The sequence below is a fragment of the Saimiri boliviensis genome, chromosome 13, assembly GCF_048565385.1.
Source record: "Saimiri boliviensis isolate mSaiBol1 chromosome 13, mSaiBol1.pri, whole genome shotgun sequence".
In the NCBI taxonomy this organism is placed as follows: Eukaryota; Metazoa; Chordata; class Mammalia; order Primates; family Cebidae; genus Saimiri; species Saimiri boliviensis.
The window spans coordinates 11,897,125-11,919,581 of record NC_133461.1 but is presented as its reverse complement, the minus strand read 5'-3'; positions in this window follow the sequence as shown (position 1 = coordinate 11,919,581).

The window sequence follows — 22,457 nt, the reverse complement described above, 5'->3', positions numbered from 1 at the left end:
GATGTAATATCCCTTTGCAACTTTAGTTTTTTGTGGATTCATGTATAAGTTTAATTATAAATAACAATGTTTAGTATTCACTTTACAAGGTTGATAGCATGATCTCTGTATTGCGGGAAGTGTTTTAAAATCAAATCCAGTGGTACATTTGTTTAAAATAATCTTCTGTATTCTTCGTCTGCATTTCAGATAAATTTATTCATATATCTGTTCTTATAATGTATCTACTAAAAATCTCTGAAGAGACAGTAGTTAATGAAATCAAGAATTGTCAACCATATTAAAATATTACTTTTTCTAAAAACACACTAATAAAAACATGCTTATTATATTCACAATATTCCCTTTTTTATGTCATTTAGCCATCAAACCCCTTGAGAGGCAAGACTTTACAACACACTTTTTCATGCTATGTTCTTATTATCTGTACAGATGGATATATTCATGTTTTTATTCAATCAACATTTATTGGATGTCTATTGTTTGCCAGAGTTTATGCTACATGTTGGATATAACTAAATTTTACAGATTCTTCAGCATTCTATTCTATAACTGATGTATAACTTCTTCTTTTTCAAGTAATATTCACTTTTGAGCTTTTGGAAATCATTTTTGAGCCCGTCAAGCCTATGTTCTTTATCTTAATCTCTACCAAATTTTTATATCTACATTTGCAACTGTTAACACAACTTTCTACAGATATGAAGCATAGTGCAAAGTAAATTTTTTTTAATCAAATTTCTTACCTGATGTAAGCTCTGTCTTTCATAAATTTAAGATACAGGGTCTGCGGTTCTCATAACACAAAGAACCTTGGAGGAATCTTTGATTTTTCTCCTTCATTGCCCTCAAAATCATCTTTGGAAAGGCACTTAAATTCATTTCCACCTCTTTACCTCTTTTGTTCCATTCTTGTTTTACATGAGAGGGTTGGGTAATTCTGTAATAATTTATGATCTGGACCAAAGTGGCCCATAGTGCTACCCAGCAACGCTCCTTTACTTCCCCCATCTCTTTCACTTTCACCACTTCCTGGACATCTCCTTTCCCTGTCTTCTATTTTCAGAATGCTTAGCTTTCATGTTTAGCTCTCAAATGTGTTTTCTGTTTCAGCTAAGAAATGAACTCTGCCCTCTACACAGTTGCTTAAATCAATAGCATTCCTCTGTGAGCCCCTTCCTCCATTTGAACAACAGATATTTTCCTTTTTACCAAAAGACAGTGCTTGAGAAACTTTCTTATCTATCCTGCAGTATCACATTTTCCTTCTCTACATGAGCATATCCATCAACCTAAAATACTTCAGTAAATTTTCACCTCTAAAGGATAAACAAAAAGAGCCTCTCTTGATGCAAGTCATACTTAGCTATTTTTCTATTTTCTTTTTTAAAAAAGCTTCTTTAAAAAGTCATCTACATTTGCTATCACCAGTTTGTTTTCTTGTATTCTTTATTTAATAACTAAGTGTTGACTTAACTCACTGGGTAACCAGGATATTACTGAGAATAAATGGAAATGCTACTGATAACGATTGAAGTTTAGTGCAAATTTGGACTGTCCGACGGAAACCAGGTATACTATATACTCTTTTAACTTCATTTCATTTTACTTTTCTAGAAAAAAACATTGTACATACATATTAGTTGTAAATATTTGTGGGGTACACGTGATATTTTGATAGAAGCATACAATTTGTAATGATTAAGGGCAATTGGGATATCCAGCACTTCAAGTACTTATCATTTCTTTGTATTAGGAACACTCAAATTCCACTCTTTTATTTATTTTGAAATATACAATAAATTATTAACTATATTTGCCCTATTATGCTACTGAAAATTAGACCTTATTCTTTCTAACTGAACTTTCATACCTATCTCATCACATTTCTATCCTGTCTACTTCCCTTCCCAGCCTCTAGTAATCATTCTGCTCTCTATCTCAATGAGTTTGATTTTGTTTATAGCTCCCACATAGGAGTGAGAACATCTGATATTTGTCTTTCTGTGTCTGACTTATTTCACATACTGCAATGTTCTTTGGTTTCACTATGTTGGTGCAAATAACAGGATTTCATTTTTTTTTTTTTTTATGTCTAAGTAGTATTGCATTGTGTCCATATACATTTTCTTTATCCATTCATCTCCTGATTGACACTTAGGTTGATTTCATATTTTGGCCATTGTGAACAGTGCTGCAATACAAATGGAAGTGCAAATATGTCTCCAATACACTGATTTCCCTTCTTTCCCTCCTATCTTTCTTTTCTTTCCTTTTCCAGTATATCCTCCAATATACTGATTTTCTTTCCTTTCTCAATGTACTGATTTTCCTTTCTTTCCATATACTTATTTCCTTCCTTTATATTTCCTTCTAGATATATATGTATATCTGGAGAAAAGAAATTATATATTTTATATTTTATAGATACTTTAATAATATACATTTTATATTTAATAATATATAAAGTATCTATAAGTTGGGGAAAGATAGCATGGGGAGAAATGCCAGATATAGGTGATGGGGAGGAAGGCAGCAAATCACACTGCCCTGTGTGTACCTATACAACAATCTTGCATGTTCTTCACATATACCCCTAAACCTAAAATGCAATTAAAAAAATAAAATTAATTTTTGTTTTCAATCTTTTGTCGGACGACTAGTTTGCAAATACTTCCCATTCCGCAGGTTGTCTCTTCCCTTTTTTGACTGTTCCTATGCTGTACAGAAGGTTTTTAGCTAGTTGTGAGCCCATTTATTCAATTGTGCTTTGGTTAGTATGAACATTTTAATCATTGATTCTTATAATTCATGATCATGGGATATCATTCAATTTCTTTGTGTCCTCTTTAATTTCTTTCATTAATGTTTTTTAGTTTTTATTGCAGAGATCTTTCATTTATTTGGTTAAGTTTATGCTAAGTCATTTTATTTGTAGTTACTGTAAATGGAATTACTTTCTTGGTTTCTTTTTCTAATTGTTCATTGTTGGCATATAGAAATGCTGCTAATTTTTGTATCCTGATATTGTATCCTGAAACTTTATTGAATTTGTTTATGGTTGAGTCTTTAGAGTTTTCAAAATATAAGATCATATGGTTTGCAAACAAGGATGATTTGACTTTTTTTCAGTTTGAGTATCTTTTATTTATTTCTCTTGTCTAGTATAATCGTCCAATGGGTTCATCTTGCTTGTTGCTGACATAAAGCCAATTTATCAAGACAGGGGGATTGCAATAGAAAGAGTTTTACACATGTAGAGCTGGTTAAGAGGGAGACTGGAGTTTTATTATTACTCAAATCAGGTTCCTCCAAAATATGGAGGGTTTTAAAAAGATAGTTTGGCAGTGGCCAGGGGTTGCCCAGGAATACGATGTAAACACAGAGGTGTGGAAAATTGTTCTAGTGTGCTGAGTCCACTTCTGTGGGGGCGACAGGTGGGTAATCTGGTTCTCAGAAATGCCAAAGCCTGAAAAGATGTCTCAAAAAGCCAATCTGAGGTTCTACAAGAGTGTTCTCTGCAGGAGTGATTGGGGAAGTTGCAAATCTTGTGACCTCGGAATCAGCTGGTAATCAGTTGTGACTACCTCTTAGCAGAATAGCTCCTCTCATTCTCCTAACCTGGTGGTCTCTTTCACTAGTTTTACAAAGGCAATTTTTGGGAAAGGGCTATTATCATTTAAAATATAAACTAAATTTCTCCCAAAGTTATCTTGGCCCAATTCCAGGAATGATTTATGGCAGTCTGAAGGTTAAAGGCAAGGTGGGGATTTGTTAGGTCAGATCTCTTTCGCTATCATAATTTTTGGAAAAGTGGTTTCACTTGGACTCCCAGTACTACTGACATCCTTTTATTAACCCAATTCAGTGAGGCCTTATCCATATTACTCCCTCAAATTGCTATTATACAATTAAATATAAACCTCTGTAGTGGTAAATATGATCTTTTTTTTTTACACAGCATTTCGCTCTGTCACCCAGGCTGGAGTCCAGTGGCTTGATCTCGGCTCACTGGAACCTCTGCCTCCTGGGTTCAAAGCCATTCTCCTGTCTCAGCTTCCTGAGTAGCTGGGATTACAGGCATGTGCCACTGCATCCGGCTAATTTTGTATTTTTAGTAGAGATGAGGTTTCTCCATGTTGGTCAGGCTGGTCTCAAACTCCTGACCTCAGGTGATCCACCCACCTTGGTCTTCCAAAGTGCTGGGATTACAGGCATGAGCCACCATGCCCTGCCTGATGATGCATTCTTGGCCCTCATCTTACTTGGCCTACCAGCATCATTTACCATTGTATCACTCATACCTCTTAGAAACTCTTTCTTCCTTTGTTTACTTAGCTTGCAGGACTTCACATGGACGTGACTTTCCTCTTCATTCATTAGTCATTATTTCTCCGTCTCACTTGCTGGTCTCCTTTTTTTCCTCTCTGACCACCTTAGCCTTGGACTATACCAGGACTCAGTTCTTGAAATGTTTCTCATTTCTATTTACCTTCACTTCTCTGGTAAGTCTTTCCTATAAAATGAATTATCTCTATGCTATCACTAAGATTTTGCTAATATATATTCAAAACCTTTTTGTTGCAAATTCATGAGATACTTTACATTATAATGCATAAACTAGAATAGTCTTACATGTCAGGAAAAGGTATTTCCCATAAACAGTCTAAAAATGCTGTATTTTCAAATTCAAGTGACATAAAAGACCTTGACTTCTTTAAAGAAGTATTTAGGTACTTGAGTCAAGATAATTCTTCTGAAGATATTTTTCTTGTTGAAAGTAGCTCAAAATAGATGAGATTTAATTTACCTCTCCTGACAGAATTTTATTGGTGTTCACCAATTGTGCAATATTTGTCAGAGAACTGGGCTATGCCAGGAAAAAATGCTTTAGGGCATGCAATCAGTCAGTGTCATCAGATATAGTGCACAGCCCCAGAGTGACAATGACAATCAAATTGGTGACTCCTGGGAGATGAAGGAAAGGAGGCAAGCGAGTGCTCCTGAGTAGATACTTGCAGGAGACTTCCTCATGCTTTTAGGTGAACACAGTATTGCTTTTCTGGCAATACTGCCTGCTTTAGTCTTCTTGAGCAGGTGTAACAAAATACCATACACTGAGTGGCTTAAATACATTTATTTCTCATGGTTCTGGGGACTAGAAATCCATGAGCTGCATGACAGTGTTGTTGAGTTCTCAGTAAGGGCCCCTTTCCAGGCTTTCAGAAGACTGTGTTCTCTGTTTTCTCACATGGTGGAGAGGGGAATCTCTGGTATCTCTTTCCTCTTATAAGGCCACTAATCCCATCATGTGGACTCTACCCAATGACCTCATCTAAACCCAATTACCTCCCAAAGGCCCCATCTTCTAATACTATCACACTGGGAGTTAGGGCATTAAGTTAAAATTTGGGACTTAGGGGGCTATAATTACTATTACTTCTTTTGGACAGAGTTCTTCTGGAATCCCTAATGCACTGAGTGAAAAATTTGTATAGTAAATTAGGGCTACCAGTGACCAAAGAGATAGATTGAATCAGCATAAAATTAAATATCTAAGTTCGGTTCTAGCATTTGCTCTCTGCTGTATAAGCAAGTCTCTTAACTTCTTACCCTCAGTCTTTTAATAGGTAGAATAATGGAGTTGGGTTGCAGGAGCTTGGTCACATGGCTTCCTCCCAGCTCTAAAACACCGAAACTTTATGATAAAAACAAGCTTCTCTCTTTTATTGAAAGAAACACCTTAATTATTTAATAATTTGAAACTAGACTATCTTATATATTGCTTTGCCATTGAAAATCTTTGCACCAAAAAAATCTGTAAAACACATTTTCACTTCCCCTGTAGTACAAATTTAGCAATGAGCAAATTCTTCGTCAATTTGCCTCATAGATTTCCTTCCTGAATATCACCTCATTTTATTCTAAGTATTTAGTGAAAGTCAGATTCCAACAGATGAGTCATCTTCCTTAGCTCTTGGTTTCCTCATGACTTCTAATTTATGAATCTGCATTGGAATCTGTACTTGACTTATATGTATATCCTATATTTAGCTCAAGTTCAGTGTGGACTAACCACATCTGGTCTCCAGAGCTCCCAGATCTAACCACTGGCACAAGTCTTTCCAACTGGTAAGGAGCTTCACTTGACTACCTTCAGCTGAAAGCACAGTCCAAATGTTCTCAGCTGACTGGCTTGGCACCTGGAACTGTCCCCATTACATTTTGGTATGACATGAGTTCGTGTCACTTTCTGAATACCTTGAAATGAAAGAAATTCTTGAATTCTAAAATGTGCCAGAATGTGTAGCATTTCTAAAGCATAATAAATTTAATTTTTTATTTATAATAGTAAGTAATGCAATAAAATAATATTTAGAATTACATAGCACCATTAGAACCACATATTTTCAGGAAAATCAATATGATTTGAGATCCACCTTCCCATTGTTACAATCTGTGGGAAGTATGTTAACCAGCTCCCATGCCAGTCTCGAATATATCTGACCATAGTATTGACTGCTGTGCTTTGGATATACTTGCTGAGTGTGTGCACAAAATGTTTTACTTTTCGTTTCCAAATGAATTCTGGTTTTTTTTTGACAGAAGGCATAAAAATGTGTGCAAATCAATAGTAAGCATATAATATGTAAATAGTTTTGATTATGGGATTTTACACAATTAGGATAAAAACATTGATGTCTTTGCCACCAAATCAACCATGTCTACAGTGATTAATATGGTAAAGTTGATTGCAATAGTTTGGGATTTGAAAAGCCTTAGAACTGATGAGTGCAGTAGTGACTAAACAAGTACTGAAGTTATTTTTATTTCAATGACAGCATTAGGGTGGAATAGAAACCCTTGAAAGAGGAGGAAGTATAGTGTGACAGGAGCACAGACGACCCTTTCACTCGCCCGGCAGCATTCCACAGTGTCCTATCTCCTGATTCAGAGGCCAGATGTGAGTATTAGTCAGGCATGTGTGGCTTGTGCAGTATGTCAGTTCTAATGTACTTGGAGGAGAAGGGATTTATTTTTACACTCCTCTCCCTAAAAGTCATTAATAATTAATTAACCTTTAGTGTCCTTTAGGGCAAATTCAAAGAGCAGTTGTGACGACTGACTGAAAACACCATGAAATTTAGCTCATGGCCATCTCAAAACAGCTTATGTATGAGCTTCTTTTTATTTTGACACTGTTTTCCATTAAAATTCATAGGAAGAAAGAGACAGACAAAATATTTGTGGGTTTTTCTGAATGGAAATACCATTAGAGAATGATCTCAGCTATGGGAGAAACTACTCTAAAATTCTGGAAAAGTCATAAGCATCATTTTTCCTTGTTTTTATTTCTCCAGCATAAAAAGGAAGGGTAGTCAACATTTTCAAAGGTAGTCAGTGACAAAAAGCCTTTTTATTCTTGATGAATTGGAAAATTACTCTTTTACTTCACTATTTTTTATAACAGTAGCTAAGCCATGTATCTCTGAGGTTTAAAAGAAATCCAGTGCTCACATAACCTTTAATAGTCTCCTCCAAGCAATTTTTGATGAGTAATAATTTCCAAGAAAAATGAGCCTATTTTTTAAGAAATTTCTTACCCTAAATACAGGCATACCTCATTTTAATGTGCTTCTCAGATATTGTATTCTTTAGAAATTGAGGACTTTGGCAGCTCTGCTTTGAGCAAGTATATCGCTGTATTTTTTTCCAGTAGCATGTGATCACTTGGTGTCTCTGTGTCACATTTACTAATTCATGTAAATATTCCTAATGTTTTCATTGCTATTATATCTGTTATGGTGACCTTTAAATCATGACCTTTGATGTTGCTATTGCAATTGTTTTGAGAGTACCATGAAATATATGACAGGGAACTTGATAAACTTGTGTTTTTTCTGACTGTTTCACCAATCAGCTGTTTCCTCATCATCTTCTCCTCAGGCCTCCCTGTTGCCTTGGGCACAGCAATATCAAAATTAGGCCAACTAAGAGCCCTACTATAGCTACTATAGCTTCAAGTGATAGGAAGAGTTATGTGTTTTTGGCATTAAAACTAGAAATGAGGGTGATCCATGATGGCCGAATAGGAATAGTTCTAGAGTGCAGTTCCCAGTGAGAACAATGCAGATGGTAAGTGATCACCCCATTTCCAAATGAGTTTTTACTACTCACAGACCTGGGATGAAAAGCGCCAAGAGTTTCCAGCATGGTTGTTTCAGCTGGCGCTGCAGGTCTCCACACAAAAACTCATACAAATCTTCAGCTGGAACACCTGGGATACAGAACCGCCCACTGAACTGAAAAAAAGGGGGCTGAAACAGGGAGCTGGGTGAGCTGGCTTGGCGGTTTCCACCCCCACAAAGACCAGCAATCTGAAATATTCTGAATTGAGAATTTCACAGCAAGCACAGCTGGACCCGGGATGGTCCAGGTCAGTGGTGGGGAGGGCATCAGCCATTACTGAGGCAGTCCATCATCTGTAAACAAAACTGTAAGGAAGTTCACACAGCAGTTAGCAGAGCCCATGGCAGCTCAGCTACACCTCTGCTGGCAGACTGTGATAGGCAGACTGTGCCCATCTGGTAGTGGGCAGGGCATCTCTGAAAAAAGGCAGCAGCATGTCAGGAACTTATAAATAAAGCCCCACCTTCCCAGGACAGAGTACCTGGAAAAAAAGTTGGTTATGAGTTCCACTGCAGCAGACTTAAACATACCTGCAAAGCACCTCTGAACAGAACAACGGCGCTCCCAGCTCAGCACTTGCGCTCCTACAAGGGACAGACTGTCTTCTCAAGCAGGTCTCCTACTCCAGTATATCCAAAAAGACACCTCATAAAGGAAAGCTCAGGCTGACATCTGGTGGGTACCCTTCTGGTACAAAGATAACAGAATAAGAAACCATCAGCAATCCTTATTGTTCTACAGCTGCCACAGGTGATCCCCAGGAAAGCAGGGTCTAGAGTGGATTTCCAGGAGTCCTACAGCAGAGGTGCCTGTTAGAAGGAAAACTAAAAAACAGAAAGAAATAACGTCAACAATAACGATGTCAACTCAGAGACTCCCATCCAAAAATCGCCAACGACAAAGACCACAGGTAGATAAATCCACGAAGATGGGAATAAACCAGCACAAAAAGGATGACAACCAAAAACTAGAATGCCTCTCCTCCTGCAAAGGATCACAACTTCTCACCAGTAAGGGAACAAAGCTGGATGGAGAATAAATCTGATGAAGTGACAGAAACAGGCTTCAGAAACTAGGTAATAACAAACTTATTGGAGCTAAAAGAACATGTTCTAACCAAATACAAAGAAACTAAGAACCTTGAAAAAAAGTTAGACGAAATGCTAATGAGAATAAACAGCTTAGAGGAGAATATAAGTGAGTTTATGGAGCTGAAAAACACAACATGAGAACTTTGTGAAGCATACACAAGTTTCAGTAGCCGAATTGACCAAGCAGAAGAAAGGATATCAGAGATTGAAGATCAACTCGATAAAATGAGAAGGCAAGATTAGAGAAAAAAGAGTGAAAAGAAATGAACAAAGCCTCCAAGAAATATGGGATTATGTGAAAAGTCCCAATCTACATTTGATAGGTGTACCTGAATGTGATGGAGAGAATGAATCCAAGCTGGAAAACACTCTTCAGGATATTATCCAGGAGTACTTCTCCAACATAGCAAGGCAGGCCAACATTCAAGTTCAGGAAATGCAGAGAACACCACAAAGATATTCCTCAAGAAGAGCAACCCCCAAGGCACATAATCGTCAGATTCACCAGGGTTGAAATGAAGGGAAAAATTCTGAGGGTAGCCAGAAAGGTTGGGAAACTCACAAAATGAAGCCCATCAGATTCACAGTGGATCTCTGGGCAGAAATCCTACAAGCCAGAAGAAAGTGGGGCCAATATTCAACATCGTTAAAGAAAACTTTCAACCTAGAATTTCATATCCAGCCAAAGTAAGCTTCATAAGCGAAGGAGAAAGAAAATCCTTATGAACAAGCAATTGCTAAGAGATTTAGTCACCACCAGGCCTGCCTTACAAGAGCTCCTGAAAGCATCACTAAACATAGAAAAAAAAAAAAAAAAAAAAAAAAAACAGTACTAGCCAGTCCAAAAATGTACCAAATGGTAAAGAACATTGACACAATGAAGAAACTGCATTATTTAATGGGCCAAACAACCAGCTAGCATCCAAATGGCAGGATCAGATTCACACATAACAATATTAACCCTAAATGTAAATGGGCCAAATGCCCCAATCAAAAGAAACAGACTGGCAAATTGGATAAAAAGTCAAAACCAATCAGTGTGCTGTATCCAAGAAACCCATCTCACATGCAAGGACAGACATAGGCTCAAAATAAAGGGATGGAGGAAGATTTACTAAGCAAATAGAGAGCAAAAAAAAAAAAAAAAAAAAAAAAGCAAGAGTTGTAATCCTACTCTCTGAAAAAACACACTTTAAACCAACAAAGATCAAAAGAGACAAAGAAGGACATTACATAATGGTAAAAGGATAAATGCAACAAGAAGAGCTAATATATATGCACCCAATACAGGAGCATCCAGATTCATAAGCAGTTTTTAATGACCTGCAAAGAGACTTAGACTCCCACACAATAATAGTGGGAGACTTTAACACTCCACTGTCAATATTAGACAGATCAATGAGACAGAAAATTAACAAGGGTATTCAGGAATTGAACTCTGATCTGGACCAAGCAAACCTAATAGACATCTATGGAACTCTCCAATCCAAATCCATGGAATATACATTCTTCTCGGTACCACATCATACCTACTCTAAAATTGACCACATAATTAGAAGTAAATCACTCCGAAGCAAATGCAAAAGAACAGAAATCATAACAAACAGTCTCTCAGACCACAGTGCAATCAAATTAGAACTCAGGATTAAGAAACCAAATGAGAACTGTACAACTTCATGGAAACTGAACAATTGGCTCTTAAATGTTGACTGGATAAACAAATGAAGGCAGAAATAAAGATGTTCTTTGAAACCCATGAGAATGAATTCAGAACATAGCAGAATCTCTGGGACACATTTAAAGCAGTGTCTAGAGGGAGATTTATAGCAACAATTGTCCACATGAGAAGCGAGGAAAGATCTAAAATCAACACCCTATTGTCAAAATTGAAAGAGCTGGAGGAGTAAGATCAAAAAAACTCAAAAGCTACCAGAAGACAAGAAATAACGAAACCAGAGCAGAACTGAAGCAGATACAAAAAATCCTTCAAAAACTCAATAAATCCAGGAACTGGTTTTTTGAAAAGATCAACAAAATAGACTGCTAGTCAGATTAATAAAAAAGAAAAGAGAAGAATCAAGTAGATGCAATAAAAACCAATAAAGGAGATATCACCACTGATTCAACAGAAATACAAACTACCATCAGAAATTACTACAAACAACTCTATGCACATAAACCAGTAAACCTGGAAGAAATGGATAAATTCCTGGACACTTGCACCCTCCCAAGACTAAACCAGGAAGAAGTTGAAACCTTGAATAGACCAATAACAAAGGCTGAAGTTGAGGCAGCCATTAATAGCCTACCAACCAAAAAAACCCCAGATCCAGATGGGTTTACAGCCGAATTCTACTAGACCTACAAAGAGGAACTGGTATCACTCCTTCTGAAACTATTCCAAACAATCCACAAAGAGGGAATCTTTCCCAAATCATTTTATGAGACCAACATCATCCTGATACCAAAACCCATCAGAGACTCAACAAAAAAGAAAACTTCAGGCCAATATCTATGATAAACATAGATGCAAAAATCTTCAGTAAAATACTGGGAAAACAAATGTAACAGCACATCAAAAAGCTTATCCATCAAAATCAAATAGGCTTCATCCTGGGAATGTAAGGCTAGTTCAACATACACAAGTCTATAAATGTAATCCACCACATAAACAGAACCAAAGACAAAAACCACATGATCATCTCAATAGATGCAGAGAAGGCTTTCAACAAAATTCAACAGTCCTTTGTGCCAAAAATGTTCAATAAACTAGGTATCAATGGAATGTAATTCAAAATAATAAAAGCTATTTATGACAAACCCACAGCCAGTATCATACTGAATGGGCAAAAACTAGAAGTATTTCCTTTGAAAACTGGTACTAGACAAGGATGCCCTCTCTCACCACTCCTATTCAATGTAGTATTGTAAGTTCTAGCCAGAGCAATCAGGCAAGCAAAATAAAGGGTATTCAATTAGGAAAGGAGGAAGTCAAATTGTCTCTATTTGCAAATGACATGGTTATAGGTTTAGAAGACCCCATTATCTCAGCCCAAAATCTCCTTAAACTAATAAGCAACTTAAAGTCTCAGGATATAAAATAGCTGTGCAGAAATCACAAGCATTCCTATACACCAATAACAGACTAAAAGAGAGCCAAATGAAGAATGAACTCCCATTCACAATTGCTACAAAGAGAATAAAATGCCTAGGAATACAACTAACAAAGGATGTAAAGGACCTCTTCAAGGAAAACTATGAAGCACTGCTCAAGGAAATAAGAGAGAACACAAATGGAAAAACATTTCATGCTCCTGGTTAGGAAAAATCAATATTGTGAAATTGGCCATACTGCCCAAAGTAAGTTATAGATTCAACACGATCCCCATCAAGTTACCTATGATCTTCAAAGAACTGGAAAAAAACACATTAAACTTCCTACGGAACCAAAAGAGAGCCCACATAGCCAAGACAATCCTAAGCAAAAAGAACAAAGCTGAAGGCATCATGCTACCTGACTTTAAACTATAATCCAAGGCTACCGTGGTCAAAACAGCATGGTACTGGTACTAAAACAGATATAGACCAATGGAAGAGAACAGAGGCCTTGGAGGCAACGCCACACATCTACAACCATTTGGTCTTTGGCAAACCTGACAAAAACAAGCAATGGGAAAGGATTCCCTGTTTAATAAGTGGTTAGCCACGTGGAGAGAGCAGAAATTGGATCCCTTCCGACACCTTATACTGAAATTAACTCCATATGGATTAAAGACTTAAACATAAGACCTAACTTCATCAAAGCCCTAGAAGAAAACCTAGGCAAAGTCATTCAGGACATAGACATAGGCAAGGACTTCATGACTAAAACACCAAAAGCATTGGCAAAAAAAAGCCAAAATAGACAAATGGGATCTAATTAAACTCCAGAGCTTCTGTATAGGAAAAGAAACAATCATTAGAGTGAACCAGCAACCAACAGAATGGGCAAAAATTTTTGTAGTCTACCCATCTGACAAAGGGCTAATGTCCAGAATCTACAAAGAACTAAAACATATTTACAAGGAAAAAAAAAAACACACACACACATTCAAATGTGAGCAAAGGACATGAACAGACACTTTTCAAAAGAAGACATATATGAGGCCGAAAAACATAAGAAAAAATATTCATCCCTGGTCATTAGAGAAACGCAAATCAAAACCACATTGAGATACTGTTTCATGCCATTTAGAATGGCAATCATTAAAAAATCTGGAGGCAACGATGCTGGAGAGGATATGGAGAAATAGGAACACTTTTACACTGTTGGTGGGAGTGTAAATTAGTTCAACCATTGAAGACCGTGTGACAATTCTCCAAGGACCTAGAAATAGAAATTCCATTTTCAGAATTCCCATTACTGGATATATATCCAAAGGATTATAAATCATTTTATTATAAAGACACATGCACACATATGTTCATTGTGGCACTGTTTACAATATCAAAGACTTGGAACAAACCCAAATGCCCATCCATGGTAGACTGGACAGGGATAATGTGGCACATATACACCATGGAATACCATGCAGCCGTAAAAACGATGAATTTATGTCCTTTGTAGGGACATGGATGAACTTGGAAACCATCATTCTCAGTAAACTGAAACAAGAACAGAAAATCAAACCGCATGTTCTCACTCATAGGTGTGTGTCGAACAATGAGAACACATGGACACAGGGAGGGGATCATCACACACTGGGATCTTTTGGGGGAGACTAGGGGAGAGACAGCCAGGGGTATGGAAGTTCGGGAGGGATAACATGGGGAAAAATGCCAGATATAGGTGACGGGGGATGGAGGCAGCAAACCACGTTGGCATGTATGCACCTATGTAACAATCCTGCATGATCTGCACATATACCCCAGAACCTAAAGTACAATAAGATGTATATATATATATATATATATATATATATATATATATATACTAGAAATGATGAAAGTTACTAGGCCAAATGGTAGGCCTCTCCTGTGTAACAGGTAGGCAAGTTGAAAATGCAAAGGAAACATTCTTAAAGGAAATTTAAAATGCCATTCCAGTGAAAACATAAATGATAAGAAATCAAAACAGGCTTATTGCTGATGGAGAATATTTTAGTGATATGGTTTAAAGATCCATTAAGCCACAAAATTCTCTTAAGTCGAATACATCCAGAGCATAGCCCTAGCTGTCTTCAATTTTATGAATCCTGAAAGAAGTGAAGAAGCTGCAGAAGAAATGTTAGAACCCAGAAGAGGTTGGTTCATGAGATTTTGGGGAGGATGTTTTCTCCATAACATAAAAGTACAACATGAAGCAGCAAGTGAGGATGTAGAAGCTGTACCAGGTTATCCAGAACATCTACCTAAGATAGTGATGAAACTAAACCACAGACTCTCAATATAGACAAATCAGCTTTTTATTGGAAAATGATAACATTTCAGACTTTGATAGCCGGACAGGAGAGGTCAAAGTCTGGCTTGACATTTTCAATGGACAGGGTGACTCTTTTGTCAGGGTATAATGCAGTTGATGATTTTTAAGTTAAAGCCAATGCTCATCTCATGGACTATTCTGAAGATCTTAGGGCCTTTAAGAGTGATGCTAAATCTACTCTGCCTATGCTCTATAAATGAAACAATCCAGGTGGGTGACAGAACATCTGTTTCCAACATGGTTTACTAAATAATTTAAGCCCATTTTTGAGATCTACTGCTTAGGAAAATATTATTCCCAAAATATTACTCCTCATAGACAGTGTACTTGCTCATCCAAGAGCTCTGATGGAGACATTCAAGGAGATTAATGCTGTTTTCACGCCTGCTAATACATTTATTCTACTACTCATAAATTTGACTGTCAAGTCATACTTTTAAAGAGATACCTTTTTAGACTATAGATGCCACAGAGAGCAATTCTTCTGATGGATCTGTGCAAAGAAAGTTGAAAACCTGGAAAGTATTCGCCATTCTAAGTGTCACAATTAAGCACATTTGTGATTTATGGGAGAAGGTCAAGATAACATTAAAAGGTGTTTGAAAGAAGCTAATTTCCACCTGCATGGATAACTTTAGGGGGCTTGATATTTCAATGGAGGAAGTAACTAAAGATGTGATGAAAATAGCAAGAGAACTTGAATCAGAAGTATTAATAGTACCTGAAGATGTGATTGCTGCAGTTTCATGATTTAAAAAGTGAATAAATAGCTGCTGCTTATAAATGACCAAAGTGGTTCCTTGAGATGGAACTGACTTTTGTTGAAGATGATGTGAACAATGTTGAAATGACAAAGAATTTAGAATACTGCATAAACTTAGTTGATAACACAGTGGCAAAGTTTGAGAAGCTTGGCCTCAGTTTTTAAAGAAGTAGGTAAAATGTTATCATTCTGGAAATCTCATATTATTCAGCTCCCTTTCCCTCACTTGGTTCACATCTGTTATGGTTTGAATTATGTTTCCCCAAAAAGTATGTTGAATTCCCAACTGCCAGTACCTGTGAATATTACTTTCTTTGGAAATAGGGCCGTGGCAGATGTGATAGATTAAGATGGTGACCTTATAAGAAGGAAAACAACTGGACACACACAAAAGAAGGATGGGCACATGAAGATTGAGAGATTAGAGTTATGCTGCCACACAGTAAGGAATGTCTGGGGCTACTAGAGGCTTCAGAGGAAGTTGGCCCTACCCCCCACCTTGATTTGGGATTTCTACCTTCAGAACTTTGAGGGAATAAATTTCTGTTACTGTAAGTCAAAAAAGAAATACTACCAATCCTGTTACTTATCTGGAATTGTAACACACTGTTGCAAAGTTCTGGATGGGCAGGTGTGACCTTTATCTCATTAATTTCTAAGGCTCATATAGCCTCCCCACCAACCAAGGTATAATGATCTAAATGCTATCAACAGCAAATGAAATATTATCTTATGATGGTTAATGTTGAGTGTCAACTTGATTGGATTGAGGGATACAAAGTATTAATCTTGGGTATGTCTATGTGAGTGTTGCCAAAAGAGACTGACATTTGAGTCAGCGGGCTGGGGAAGGCAGATCTACCCTTAATCTGGTGGACACAGTCTAATCAGCTTCCAGCCAACATAAAATAGGCAGAAAATCATGAAAATGAAAGCCAGGCCTAGCATCCCAGCCTACATCTTTCTCTGGTGTTGGATGATTCCTGCCCTCAAACAGCTGACTCCAGATTCTTCAGTTTTGGGACTCAAACTGGCTATCCTTGCTCCTCAGATTGCAGACAGCCTATTGTGGGACCCTGTGGTTGTGTAAGCTAATATGTAATAAGTTCCTCTCTCTCTCTCTCTCTCTCTCTCTCTCCATATATATATATATATATATATATATATATATATATATATACACACACACACATACATATATACACATACACACTACACACACACATACACACATATATATATACCCACACACATATACGCACACACACATACATACAGTTTAACCTTTGTATTTTATGCCTCATGCCCAAATCTCACCTTTTCTCTAACAATTCACAGAATGTTGTCATACAAGAGATTAAATGTCAGATATATTCATATATATGTATGTAATATATATATATACACATATATATGTATATACATATATACGTATATATACGTATATATATACACATATATACGTATATATATATACATATATGTGTATATATATATATATACTGTCCCTCTAAGAGAACTCTGACTAATACGTATCTATACCCAGATACATCAGTAGTGATTTGGAAATCCCTGACAGGTCATATAATTAAAGCACAATGAATCAAGACAAACTATTCCTCACCCAGTAGCTTGTATTGAGAGTACTATCAATGGCCTACCATCTCCTGCAAAATGGCCAGGAAGAAGGGATTGAATTGCCAGTTGAAGCATCTAGAATGGATTTATATTTTTAAAATTTCCAGTGGTCTCATTCTTAGAGCCTTCAACAATCTCATTTAACCTCAATGTTCTAAATAGTTGATGATCCAGAGTTTTTACCAGGAGAACCTCTGTATTTTATGTCACATGCCCTAATCTCACCTTGTCTCTAACACTTCACAGAACCATGTTATAGGTCCTGTTATTGAAGTCATCCATACAAGAAAGTAAATGTCAGATATATACATATGTGTTAGTCCATTCTCACGCTGCTGTAAGAACTGCCCCAGACTGAGTAATTTATAAAGAAAGGAGGTTCAATTGACTCACAGTGGTGCATTACTAGGGAGGTCTCAGGAAACTTACAGTCATGGCAGAAGAGGAAACAGGCACGTCTTACGTGGTGGCAGGCTAGAGAGAGCATGTGAAGGAAGAACTGTCAAACATATAAAAGCATCAGATCTCATGAGAACCTACTCACTGTCATGAGAACAGCATGGGAAAAACTGCCCCAATGATCCAGTCACCTCCCTCCCTCACCACGGGGTATTACAATTTGAGACAAGATTTGGGTGGGGACACAGAGCCAAACAATATCAACATACATATTCTAATGTTCTGACAACTTGCCTCATGTTTCTCCTAATTTTAGTAGCAAATGTATACACATTGCCATTAATGGACAAATTAGATATAAATACAGCAAAAGTAGGTAGATAATACTGACGTGGAGAGAGGGGAAGAGAGGGAGAATTTTATCTGAGGTAGAAATAAATGTGTAAATTCCCCCCACTTACCCTGAAAATCATTATCTGGAAAAAAATTTATAAAAGTGGTTTTCAAAGCATCATCTCGTAATATATGTTACTCTTCAGCTTGAATAAAGCTGTTCTGTAAAAACTGAATGTTGGTGATTCTTATCTTTCAATTAATAGGTATAAAACAGTTTTTCTGTCAAAGCATTGTGAGTTAAAATTCTTACTCTACCAGTTAGCATTAAAGTTGACCTTGAGTTGTTTAGTATTTCTTTGTGAGCTCATTTCTTTATCTGTCAAATGGTAACATGAATATATATGCTGCAATATTATGCTGCAGGTCAAAGGAAAGATATGTAATCACTAATACAGTATCTAGAATACAGAGTTGCAAAAAGTAATTATTATCTTATTTTCTGCATTTCACATTGCACTGGATTACATCCTTTTGTATTCAAAAACATTCGCTAAATAGTATTAATTAATATTCTGCCATAGATTAGCATCATTGTGATAGCTGTTCAGAGAAATTAACAGCAAAATATACATAACATGTTCAACTAAAGAGGCGGATATAATCTCATACAATCATAAATTTTTATAACATATTACAACTATGAAAAACGTATATTTTTGTGTTTATGTTTGTGAGAGAGACATTACCAGAACTGGAGAGACTGGGTAGGAAGACAGAGGATATATCACAAAAGGGTGTGGCCTGAATGTCTATTAATAATTTAGCAGCTCGGTTTGCCCAGTGTCTCTGCTCATTCCTATTTATTGTATGAACAGGTTAAATTGTAGGCCAGCTTTGGGTGTGGGCATGTTTATTCTCACTATTTTGTGTGCATGTATATATGTGTGTTTGTATAATGTTTAGATCTGAAAGTAGAAAGACATATAGATATATCACTGGCTGGTGTCTAGGTGGAATGTAATGATGCACTGCTTAGGGAGCAACCCCAGAAGAGACATTCAGAGGTATGATGAATGAAAAATACATATTAATGCACTGTGCAGTTTCTTACTCAGGGACCACTCACAAAAATCTTTTTCTCCATAGGAACTTCAGGGTGCATTGACTTGTAGCTAACTGCACCATTCATTTAGTGCTTGGGACAGCTGCCCTTTCTCAGCGTCAATGTTTGGATCCCCGTGAGAAGTTAAAATAGAATGTTTTTACCTTATTGTGATAAATCTTTTATAAAATGAACAAAGGACCTACAATTTATACCATTATTATTTTTACCACCCATTCCAATTATTTAATGGAAGGATTAAAATATAGATTCTTTTTCATTATTATTGTATGTTATTCTGAAGCAATGTTTGTTTTTCTTTAATTGGGGTCCACATTTTCTATTGATTTATTGAAGAGAAAACTCTGCCTAGAATCTTTGAGTGCCTTACTTTTTATCTTTCTAGTAAAAAACAGAACTTCTACATGTCTAGCTGTTAACTATCACTAGAAACTTGGAAGAGTAATAAGTAAAAGTGAAAAAATGAATATTTCATAGACTTTGGCAGCAAATTTAAAAGCAATGCAAAATGAGATAATTTTGTTATTTTTTTCTCACTTCTTGGAAAATCACCACAGAGCTCAAAATCTGCTGGCACCAAGAATTTCACATATAATTTTATTTTTAGCTTTTAATCACATTAGCTTACCTTGTCTTCACTTTAATATATTTACATCCCAATGCAAATATTTTGAATAGATGCATAACCTTGCATTTTAAGAATTCCAGATAAGAAAGAGAAGGGAAAATATCTCCAAGCTACACAGTCTTTGCTTTTGTTGGATGTAGCCAATTGCACGCAATCCAGATGACTCATATGTGGACTGCTAAAACACACACAATATTTCTCTTTCTCCTGTCTTTATTGCTCTCATTCTATTATTATCTGTCCATCTTTCTTTTACTGTTTCTTTTGTCCTGGTCTTTTCATACTCGTAATTTATATACAACCAAAATACATCACAATGTGCAAGTATCTGCACAGACTAAAGAGGCATGACACCAGAATTTGAAGGCATCAATATGAGAGAATAACAAGGAAGGGTTATGCTTCCAAGATTAGTATTTTTATCCTCCAAGTCTTTTTGTCAGATATTTTAAATGAATACTTACTTATTGGGTTTCTGCCATTGTTTGAAATAATTCTTCAATCATATATATATATATATATATATATATATATATATATATATATAGGGTTACTAGAACATTTTTGCATAGTGCTTAAAACAGCTGTTAAACTCAGCTGAGTTTTGATACAGTATTACTTTATTTAAATTTTAATTTGCTGTTTCCAGACAACCTGGCTCTTTCTTTACTTGAACTGCTGTTTCCTTGACATTTCCTTGCCACCATATCACTATGACTACTACAGGCCTATACTTACCAGCTGCCAAACTGACTATACTGAATTCAGATACAACAAACCTTCATTTAAAAAAAAAAAAAAAAAAAAAAAAAAAAAAAAGGAAAACTACACAAAATCCAAGACTTGCTCCTTATAACAGTAACTAAATGCTCATTAGAACTGTGGTTGCGAATATCTTCATTCCCAGACCATTCCAAGTCTGGCGAAATTCACTTTTAGAATCTCAAGACTGCCAGGAAATTCAATTGAGTATTCATTTTTTTTTCTCCCATTGGCTTGGTGATGTGCTAGAGAGCCAAGCAGTTTTAAACAAAAATTCCAAGCTTTCTTATGTAGATGTGCATTACTGGTTAACTTTTTCTAGGTTAGGGGCAAGGTAAAGAGCATTAAATGTTTTAGAATGGTGTTTAGAAACTAGATTAAATAAGAAATTTCTTAACCTTCTCAATAGCAGCAATTCTAGACGTAGATTTATTCGATCTGGGAGCCAATCAGAATACATTGTGGTTTTGCTTCCAATTAAATTTAAACAATTTATTGAGCGTCTATGTACCAACGTCTTGGCCAAACATAAGGAAACTTAAAGAAGAAAACCATGCAATTCCTACCTCCCACAAGCTTACACACCTAGAGGAGAAATGAGGCAAGAAAACACACAGAAAATCACACCCTGAGGATACTTCCCTTCCAGGTTCTCACCAATAACAAGCAGCTCAAAAAAGCACAGATTTTCCTCTGAATTGTAGGTCACCCTGTCTTCCTCCCAGAATCATGGACATCCAGGCCAATTTAAGTCAATTAAATTTAACTTAATGAACAGGAGTGAAACAGACTAAACTAAATTGGAATGCCATATTTCTGGAAAATGAAACTGAAGTTTTCTAGAAGTTTTTCATTCTAATGTTTGTTTTGTATTTAATTTTTCTTATAGTGGATATGAGTATACATGCCCACTTACGCCAAAAGTAGAGTGAAGCAGGGCTTGAATAACTCTGAACATTATAGAATTGGAAATTTCATCTAGGCTCTGCCTTACTAAGCTTGTTGTTTTGGTTTTGGGAAACTGAGGGGATCAACAGCTTTATGCAATATTAAATATTTCCCCCACTGACCTCAGATAGATTTATAAATGCCAAGAAATGGAGCTTCACTACTGAAATAAGCATGTAGAAATTCTAAGCTAAAATATGTTCCTGAGAAAGAGTCTTCAATAACAGAGAAATGTAAGGAAGCTCGTGACAAGTGGATATTAATAAGAATTAATACTGAAACTAATTATCAGAAAGAAGTGCTGGAAAGGAAGACTTGTTAGGCCGGAAGAAAATTAATATAAATTCAGACAGCTGTGTGTTAAAATATGATTTTGTTTACTTTGCCTTTTTAGTATCTGCAAAAGAATTCTCCAAGACTATGCATCAAACTTTGAACAGTAGGTACTCCTGATGATGGGATAATTATAATAGTATTAATAAATTTTAACATGCAAATCCACATAATCTTAACTAGAAAAATAAAATATTATATATCAATAGCTGCTTACTATACGTTTAAAAATTTTTAGTTGGTAAGAGCTAAGTGAAATTGGGAACGTTATATAAAAGCAAGTCGCGGTCAACATATTACTTGTGTTTAGAGCAGTGTTCATGGATGCTGACTAGGAAACAATGTCCAGTGATGACTTACTACTGAAAGGCAGGTCATTTTCTCTACCTGCAAATGTACTTGACCATACGACTTACAAACTCTCTTCATTTGAAAAACAAATATAAGCAAAGTCGTTGTATAACTCTAAGAATCTTCTGTTGCTGTAAAATTAAGTGACTGTAATATATAGAAAATATTAGAAATATCTAGGGCAAAAGAAGCAAAGATGGTAAATGGCAAGACGATGTTATGATGAAACTATAATGAGGCAAAGAGGCCTTTTCTATTGTCATGTGAAGTGTTGCATAGTTCTGCCTTTACTCGTTCTATGTTGATAAAATTTCTAAGCAAGAATTATCAGCGTTTTCTAGTTTTAGAAAGTTTCTCTAATTCAAATACTTTCTTAAGTCTATACATATATGTGTATATATTTATGAATATATATGTCTATATATGTTATACAG